Here is a 10,338-nt window from a genome sequence, read left to right on the forward strand (position 1 = left end):
TCAATGAATCTTCACAAGCCTTCACAATTGCATCAGAAGAGAGTAGTACGTACTCTGAAGGTATATTCCTATTGAAAACAATAAATCAGATTAAAAAAATATAAAACACAGCATGTAGCATGAATTTGGAGTTAATATATAATTAACAAGACAAACTATATATACCAATATAAGCATGTTACACCTACAATAGAAACGGATACAAGATATTTGGTTAGTGGGAGGTGTAAAATGGACAATCAAAATATGTCGAATATTCATAAACGAACCTGTTATAACTTGTGATATATTAAATAAAAAAAAATCATACAGCTAATGCAACCAAAAGATATGTATACTGAGCAGCTCAGTTGAACAATAAAACACCAAGAAAGACTAAAGTTATAAACAACCGTTGTTATTTTTAATTATAATAAGCCTTAAAATTACCAATAATAATAAGTTATTTGAAATTATAAAAGCACATAAATAATTTTATGATATACATATTGATTTTCTATTAATAAATATTTTAACTAATGGTTTAGGTAGTGGTGTAAATCAGCTGAGTTTCTCAAAAGTAACTGAGCTTAGACTGATGAAAAGCTCAAAATGAGCTGAGTTTTTTCGAGCTCGAGCCCAAGGCTAAAATAAAGTTCGTTTAGTTATTGAGTCAAAGCTTGAGCTTTGTTGAGCTTGGTCTAGGTTTGTTTATAACCCTAGTTTTATGACGCGTTGCGTGGGGGAAATATTGATAAACTAAAACAAAACCGGAACCAAAACCGATCAAAACCCGAACCGAAATCAATCGTAACCTGGTTAAGAAACCGATTTCAACCCGAAACAAAACTGATCACAAACTGGTTTTGACTTTTGTTGACCAAACCAAACCAATTTCAACTCAAACCAATTTTCAGTTTTAAACCGGCTTGTTCACCTCTAAACCTAAACCTAACTGACTATCGGTTGGCCATTAATGATCACACGTGACCATTAATTACCATAATTAAACATCATTAATCCAAATTAAGCATCATTTGACTATTCATATCTGATTGCTATGAACTTAACTGACCATATTTGCAGCCAAACAATTTCAGTCGGTAAATTTTCGACTGTCTTTTTTACCAAATTAATTTTTTTTTTTAATTTATTATAACTACCGACCATATTTGCAAATGGAACACTTTTGGTTGTTACATTTGCTATCGATCAACAACCAAAAAAAGTTGGTTGCTAATTTTGCGAACTATTTTGTTTGGGTCGCTAATGTTACAACCGAACAATTCCGGTTGGTAAAGTTGTGGCTGTTTTTGCAACCAAATTATTTATGTTTTTATTTATTTCCAGTTTCTTAATACTATTGACCACATTTGTAACCGAAACAATTTTGGCCGCTAATTTCGCAACCAGTTATTAATAGTTTTCAAAAGAAAGGTTTCTATGCTATTTGACATAGTTTAGTTTATCAAACAGTGAAATGGTAGCACTCTTTGGTAATGGTTTTATGCACTTCTTTTATATGTTGTGAATTCTTGTAGTCTTACTTAGTTACTTTAAATATTTGGTATTTCCCAGTGTATTATGTACTAAGAAGGGTGTTTAAAGATGAACAATTTATATTTTCGTTTCATGGTATCATCATAGCTTGCTGAAGATCGATCGAATTACATCTCTTGGGACAACACTTCAGAGTTAAAGTACTTTGTAGAGTTGAGTAACATTTGGCACAACAATGTAATGCATAAAGCCATACAATCTATTCAAAGAGTAGGAACTAAAATTCTCAACAAGTAACATAAACAGAAGAACTTAATACATTTTGATTCTTCTTTTAAGTTCTTATAAAATGTCTGTTTTGAGTCTTGCCACTAATATGTTCAATGACAGCAAAACCTTAAAGTTCACTTGTTTGCCTTTTAGGTGATATTCATAGTTTTATGTAATAATTTTCGTAATTAATCAGTAAACGTTTTAAACTATTAAACAAAAACAACTTCAAATTTTCTTGAAGTAGTATCTATTTTATAAATATTATTAAAACATTAAATAAAGTTTATAGTGATCAATATTTATTTCATTAGACTGAGTTTATACTTGGAACTAGATAAATTTAACAAGATTGATTAAAATGAGTTTCATCAAACATGTTCATGTAAGTGAAAGCAAAGTTCATACAAAAATTAAACAAAACAAATAACAAATTGCTCAATTAAATCATTAAAAATCCAAATCAATAACACCCTAGTAACCATAAACAAAGCAATCAAAACCTCAAGGTACCGTCAATGCATAACAAAAACACAACTAAAAACTAATAACACCAAACAAAAACTAAAACTACACCACGCTCAACACGAAACCAGCTAAAGCAACAACATGAGCCATAAGCGAAGCAGAAACCGCAACAGACAAACCAGAATCCTCGTAAGTACCCGCACCAAAAACCTGAGAAGGCGCCGGTGCCATACCGTAATACGGATTATAAGGTGCATCAGCAACAGATGGTGGAAATTGTCTCAGTTTCCTCACGTTTAACATCATCTTCTCTCCTTTATAACAACGTTCCATGTTCCCACTAATGAAATAAACTGTGCCAACTTTGTCAAGAGTAACTAAGGTGTTCCCGTCGTTAAAGTACGATATCGGATGAGTAGAATCACAGTGGTAGAAGCCATACTTGTCAACCAGAACAACAGAATCAATATTGTAATGGAACCCTATAACACAAAGATCAAAACAGTTAAACAAATTAGTGATCAATAGCATATATTAATAATACATTAAAATAACCAGAATAATAATATTATGATATAAATAATAAGAAGCGTTTTACTTAATAAAAAAACAAAACGTAAAACCCATTGACTTAATCCAAAGTTGATTACTAAATGTAAAACATACATAACTTGAAAATAACTAATATAATAAACATGTTATAACACATTTGATAATAAAACTTATTTGTCACAACCAACATGATGATGATGATGATGATGATGATGATGATGATGATGATGATGATGATGATGATGATGATGATGATGATGATGATGATGAAATAAAGAAAAATGCTTTATTTAATTAATAAGAAAACAAAACATAAAAACCATTAACTCTAAACAATTACTATGTTGATGATAAGTTGATAATAATGTAATCAACATTTTATAATTCATTTGATAATAATAATCATCTATATGTCACAACATAACAATTGTAACACATAGATAATGAAAATAATAATAATAATAATAACAATCTTATTAATAATAATAATATTGATAATAATAACAATAATAATAGTAATAATAATAATAACAACAATAAAGAGAGTGAAACTAACGGAGAGAATCGCCAATGTAAAACCGCCGTCGTGAAGCCCACGTGGTGTAGAGTTCAGTTTCATTAGTAGCCGGAATCCGCCAGCCCACGGTGTCTCCAACTTGGTATTCTTTTGCAACGGCGGTGGCAGTAACAAATGCTAAAACAAGAAGAGCTAAACAAGTGAAAGAAGACATTATTATTATTATTATTATGATTATACTTGTGTAATTTGCAAGTGCAAGAGGTTGTAATATTAAAGGTTAATTATAGTGATTGTGAAAAACGGTTTAGATGGTGATAATGATATGATGGTGGTTATATATAATAAGAGATTGTAGGGTTTTGGAGGGAGATAATGGTGCATGGGTTTGAACGTGAGAACGTGAAGAGACTCGTACCGGATTAAGATTTTGACTTTTGACTGTCGATATGTAAAAACGGTTGAGTTTTAGAATTTTTTGTATTATTAAAAATAAGTACAAAACATGTTTATGCTAAGTTGATCCTAAGACCATACGTACTCGAGTACATGAGCTTCGTTGTGAGGCAAAACGAGGCACAGACTGCCCCGGCCCTTCCTCTTTGTTTTGGCCGGGCTCGTTGCTTTTACGCCTGTTATTTTTACAACGGAGGTGGGAATGGTTGGTCAATCAAAAGTTTTTCATTTTTTACTTATATTTTTATGTATATTAAAATATTAAAAGTATAATAATTATGTAATGATTGAACGGGTGTTACAGAACATTTTACAACCACGACACTTTTTACAAAACTAACGTCATATGTCGCACACGTCTGGTTATGCTTCTAATAAGACATGCATAGTTGATATATATATATTGTCATTATTATCTATGAAATAATACTTTTTTAGTCAATTTAGTTTTTATTGTGTTTTTGAAAATTAGAAGAAAATATGTAATGAATTCCGTAAGATTTAAATAATAATATTCGTTAATAGTTACAAATTAAATTTATGAAAAGTTCAAAAATCACCACGATAACAGTAGAACACACGTCCTGGTTGAATGCTGAATTAGCGGATGAACACAAACTAATGATAGGAATTAAATGTAAACAAGTAACAATGAAAATAACGAAGACCATATATACATAGCCAAGCATACGATGTGACAATATATTATAATTAATTAGTAGCACAAAGAACAATAATTGAACTATGCAATACTTAATTTTAATTAATGTTTATAGAATTAAAAAGCAAACTATGACAGTTGTATAATACGCCACAAATTTGGTACGTATAACACATTTGCAACGGAATAATTATACCATTGATTAACAAATTAATTTGATACCATGCAACAAATTTGGTACTAGCCTTTCGTTTTGATATTGACATTGAGTTTGATATTGAAGAAAAAAATTGTTCCTCATCTTCATTTTTGATACTTAAGAACAAAGTTGATCCCGATCTACTAGAACACGGTAAAGCAGGTTTGTAGCAACTCCAGTTAGGGACGTTGCCCTTAAAACCCCGCTACCAGAATCGCTGCTCCCCCCTGAATATATACTCGCTTTGCAGTGAGCATTGCCCCTTGAACTTCGAGGTGACTTTTATGCTTAAAATCATATCATTCTCGCATAACTACACTTCTCAAAACGTGTTTGACGTTTGAACACGATTTCTCATTTTTATCAATAATAAATGCTAAATTACACAAGCTAACTAGATAATACTAAAATCATCAACATTTATTAGCAACTAGATTATGATTATAGGTGGACTCTGAGGATATTTATCAAGAGAAGGATGTTTTTCTAGTGGATACAGGTACGTTCAATGGCCATAGAGAAGTTCTATATAGTTTGGTTTCTCTACCATAGAACTAAAGCATCATAAAATACCAGAACTAAAACACTATAGAACGATAGAATTATAACACCATAGAACGATATTTGTCATCCCTAAAACTTGGAAATCAATGTAGACCACAATCGTCACTCAAATTTACTTGAAATCAATATATAAAACGAACAAAATATGGCACATCGACTTACCATGATACTATAGACCACATCTTACCCAATACACCATGATCTTTTCGAATAATTAATCGATAATCTCTACCAACTTGTTCGAATAATTATCGAGGAGTGGAAAGCGCGAATGAAATCTTGAAGAATCGTGGAATGTTTAAGGAAAATTGGTTTTAAATAATCCTAATTATGGCCTATTGGTAAATATTCATCCCAACTTTACACTTGCATGTTGGCAGTACCAACTACATGTGCATTTGTTTTTAACGTGCCGCGACTAACGGATGTTAACTCCGTTAGTCTTTATCTGACGTGACCATCCCAGTTGGCAAAAACTTGATTACGTGGAACGCGACGTGGCGGCTGACTGTGTATTATTATTATTCTTCTTCTTCTTCTTCTTGGTCCAGTACCCCACCACCACCCCTCGTTTCCCGGCGAGCCACCACCACCACCCCTCGTTTCCCGGCCCCAGCAACTATTGCCCTAAAACCATCACAATCGGCCACCACCACCCATACCCAGTTTCCGAGCACCCTAATTCAACCTTCACGGAGCCCTAATCAGATTTCAAAGACCGAAGTTCAACCTTCACAAGGCTGTAGTCAGATTTTGAAGACCCAATTCAATGTTCATAAGCCCTAATCTGATTTTGAAGCTCCAAATCATAAACACCCAAATCTCCATGTTTTGGTCACCAAACCCTAACCGGACGATTTTGAAGCTCTAAATCATAAACAACCATAACCGGACGATTTTGAAGCTCTAAATCATAAACAACCAAACCCTTGTTGCAGGGTTGGATTTTCCCGACAATTTCTCTACCGGAGATGGGGATTGGTGGTATACAAGTTAAGTTTTTATGGTACAACTCTTGTGGTGCGATAAGAGAGGTTGATGGTGGCAGGTGGTGCGATGGCGGTGGTCGGTGCAAATGGCGGTGACAGGTGGGGTGGATGAAGATGAAGAGAGATAGAGAGGGGGGGAGTGAATCTCTCTATATATACATATATTTTAAATACACAGTCAGCCGCCACGTAGACGTCCACGTAATCTGATTTTTGACAGCTGGGATCGCCACGTCAGACAAAGACTAACGGAGTTAACATCCGTTAGTCCCGGCCCGTTAAAAACAAACGCATAAGTAGTTGGTACTGCCAGCAGGCAAGTGTAAAGTTGGGATGGATATTTACCAATAGGCCATAGTTTGGATTATTTAAAACCAATTTTCCAATATTTAAAAAGAAACGGCTATACTTTTTGTTTTAAATAAAAACACAATTGACAAAATTACCCCTTTAACAACTAATTGGAAGGTTAATATTAAAAGTCTACATATAGTCATATACATTGTTATTAATCAATCAATCAATCAATCCATCTTCTCACCTTTCTTAAACTAAATAGCTTTAATTGATAACCTTACTCCTAAGTATAGTACTTCAAGTATTTTCTTCTATAATTTGTTACGATATCAGTTCGTTTCTCGTTGCAACGTATTGGGATGTATAAAATCGCAAAGTGAATTACATATTTGCATGTTCATGTAATTTCGCAAGTTGTTTATATGTACCACAACCGCCGCACCGATCACCGCCACCTCCATGACAAATGTTTCACAACTTTACAGGCAGGTGTTATTGTAGTGCACTCTTTTACGCTTTGCTGCTAAAGTCGATGAACAAAAAGATCACACCTTTATTGTCCATTTTATTTTTGTAAAAGTTATATTTTGTTAGTGAATGGGTCCATACAAACTCACACGTAAAGGTGACACACGTAAAGGAGATATATTAACCATTAAAAACAGTAAAATAGTCACACGTACCATCAATATTAAATGTGAATGTGACCCACGCAAATTCAAACACTCACAAATTAGAATAACCGTCAAAGAAAAGCAAGATACAAATTTTGCAGCAATGCAGATTCCATTATCGGTGTATTAATTTGTTGAAAAGTACCAAGTGCTTCATAAACCATGAGTGTGAAAGGGTGTGCATGGGGCTTAGTGCTACAACATATAATTAGTTTTATAACTATTATTAAACATACAACATATAACTAGGAAGCGTTTTCTTAACATACCGTAATCATAATTCTAAATCTATATTATTGATCACAATGGAATCAAACTCCTACCTCATGGGAGGAACATCGTTTTTACACGGCTTGATACCATTAGGCTAAAGGTCTTTTGGTGGTTGATACCATTAGGAACATCGTTTTTACACGGCTTGATACCATTCGTATCGCATACAAGAGTATGTAGGAGTTGATTGATCTTTTGTGGCCAATTTTGGTTCTACTTCTATCCTTTCAATTTAAACACATGTTTCGTAACTTCATGTCTGTTGATTGATCTCCTAGGGCTCCACTCGTAGGACATGTATCTTCTTAGGGAAAATATCTTAAATAGGCTTTTCGGAAAAAAAAAATCCAAAATAGCCATGAAATTTTCACTTTTCAAAACTAGTCGATGAAGAAAATAGGTCAATAGCATTGAGACATATGGTTAGGCTCCTTTAGACACCATTTGGGTTGGCATGGAACACCATGGAAGGGTGACGTGTTTGACCTTTTTCTAACACGTCTCCAGAATAAGCTACATACTAGACTGTAGCCGACTCTGCTTATAAGACGATGATATTCTGGCACTCTAGAGCTAAGCACAACGCCCTATCCAACCTAAAAAGACATGCATTCAACAAACGTCCTTTGAGCCTAAACGCCGATATACTTAGGCCCCCTTTGAGACTAGAAGCCGATAACTACGCACCTTTGGAGCTAAGCACTATGTCCCTACTACTTTTCATGATTTTCAACGAACGTGTGGTGATAGAGAAGGTAATGATGGTTTAAGACTAATTACCATAGTGGTTCTCATTAGATTAAGCTTTCTGAACACATATATTGTTTGGTTACAATGTTACGTACACCCGGTAAATTAATACATCATTGACAACTTCATATCTTTGTCACATGTTTTAGTTTGGGAAATCATATTTAATGTTTTTGAGCAGGTGGTAACATATTTCTCCGAACATCATCATATCGGTTGTGAAAACATTCCTTACATACGATGCTGTACGTTTTCGACATCAAGCTAGGGACCTCGAATCGAATCTATGCCATATGTAGCATGATAGTGACACGTGTGTATTTTGTAATTACTTTTTCTGGTAGGAGGATCTACGTACTAATTAATATGTATTTAAAGGGGGAATTATTACTTATTAGTGTTTTGAGGACAATAGTTAACAATTACCATACAATAATTAAATGGATCAAACAACTAGTTCTTAAACAATCTCACTTACTAGGTAGCGGAAATCATTAGTAAGAAACCGAGATTTTGGATCTTGTGGGTGTTGATTATTACTGGAATAGGAAAGAAAGAGAGAGTTGGTGAGTTGTTAATAAGATTTTGCAATATGTTGTTTCTAGTATGTGCATACTTTACCTTATAATATAGGTGTACATGGTCTTGGTCAAAACATACATTAACGAAATCGTAAGCTAGCAAATTTGCATGGTGAATAGTTCTAAATAATATAAAAGACTAATAAACAAAACATGGCTTAACAATATATATAAGCTAAACATATCATACGTACTGTACGATTTGTTTAGCTTATCATATAGACTAATTAAACACATGCTTTTATAATCAATTCGATCCCCCGATTGGATAAGGGGAAAACGCTTACGAAAAAAGATCGCTTGGATTTAAGAAAAGTTTACTTGGATTTATCCATGGTTTGGTTAGTTAATTTCTTATTTCTAAAATCATGTTTCAGCCAGACTTATAACTAGAATAAATAAATAAGATTTGGTTTTATAAACGTACACCACCTTGTATGAGCTCTCATATGACTTATATGATCATTTTCACGTGTCGTACAATCCTATATATGATATTACAACATTGTACGACCGTGTACCAGGTAAGTAGTGCCTCATTAGTGTGACACTAATGTTTCATTATACAAGTTAACATTATTATTATAGCAACTTTATTTTCTTAAAACAGTCTAGCTAATCACATATATAAACAATCCCTGGCTCAAAACTCGGGCTTGTTAATATTATTCGAATCATCCAACGTCTGGTCTGACATGGATCCTAGAAAATTTTCTGAATCCGCCACCATCCACGACGGATACATCCACTTATCCGTCGTGTCCACCATAAACTCTTCTGAAAACGACGACTCACACCACCCATCTAAACTGGGAAGCTTAATGATTTCACATAAATATTATTGCAAACATTATCCGGAGACTTAATAGACTCACCATTTAATATCAACGGAGGCACCATATTATTTTCTGGCAAGATAAACTCTTGCATGGCGGCCGCTTTAGCGACCGCTTCTTGAACATCACGTGGAGAACAAGAAGCCGGTCGAGGTAAACTGTCTTTAAGCTGCGGGAAGTTTAGAACAGCCGCGTTACCTTTGATAGATAACGCGGCAACATCATGAGCTCTAGCCGCCATCTCGGGTGTTGGAAAACTGCCTAACCAAATACGTGTTTTTTGTCTAGGTTGTCGAATCTCGGACACCCATTTGCCCCATCTACGCCTTCGGACTCCTCGGTACACTGAGTGCTTAATGTCACTTGCATGGTCTTGTGGATGTGATCTTTTGTTGATCTTAGGAGACGCGGGTGCGGCGGGGGAGGAGGAAGAAGAAGAAGAAAGATCGGTGGGTGCCATTGATGTTTGTCCGTTAAGGAGGCTTAAAACAAAGGTTATATGTAGGCTCTTAAGTAGTAGTAGAAAAGTGTTGCATGATTGTACGTAATGTTCACTAATTTAGTGTTGTGGTAAGTAGTGGTGCCCTTTCTCCTAGCTTCTTGAGAGTATCGTTTGAATATATTTATGGAAAATGATATAAAATGATAGTAAATTTAAGAGTATTAGACTAGGGCTCCGTTGGCTGATGTGGCGGGCGCCGTTGGACGTCGAACACAGCCGTGGGGTGCGGTCCAACCAAGGGCGCCGAAGGTTGTAACACCCCGACCAAAG

General features: G+C 34.5%; 2 pseudogenes; both read right to left on the minus strand.

Moving 5' to 3' along the window:
- Positions 1–2,319: 2,319 nt before the first annotated feature.
- Positions 2,320–3,509, minus strand: LOC143618490 (early nodulin-like protein 7 pseudogene; annotated as a pseudogene).
- Positions 3,510–9,373: 5,864 nt separating this feature from the next.
- LOC143618491 (dehydration-responsive element-binding protein 3 pseudogene) lies at positions 9,374–10,026 on the minus strand (annotated as a pseudogene).
- Positions 10,027–10,338: the final 312 nt, after the last annotated feature.

Source organism: Bidens hawaiensis, unplaced genomic scaffold (genome assembly GCF_021521415.1).
Source record: "Bidens hawaiensis isolate Kalapana, Puna unplaced genomic scaffold, B.hawaiensis_p1.1 tig00079577_1, whole genome shotgun sequence".
NCBI lineage: Eukaryota > Viridiplantae > Streptophyta > Magnoliopsida > Asterales > Asteraceae > Bidens > Bidens hawaiensis.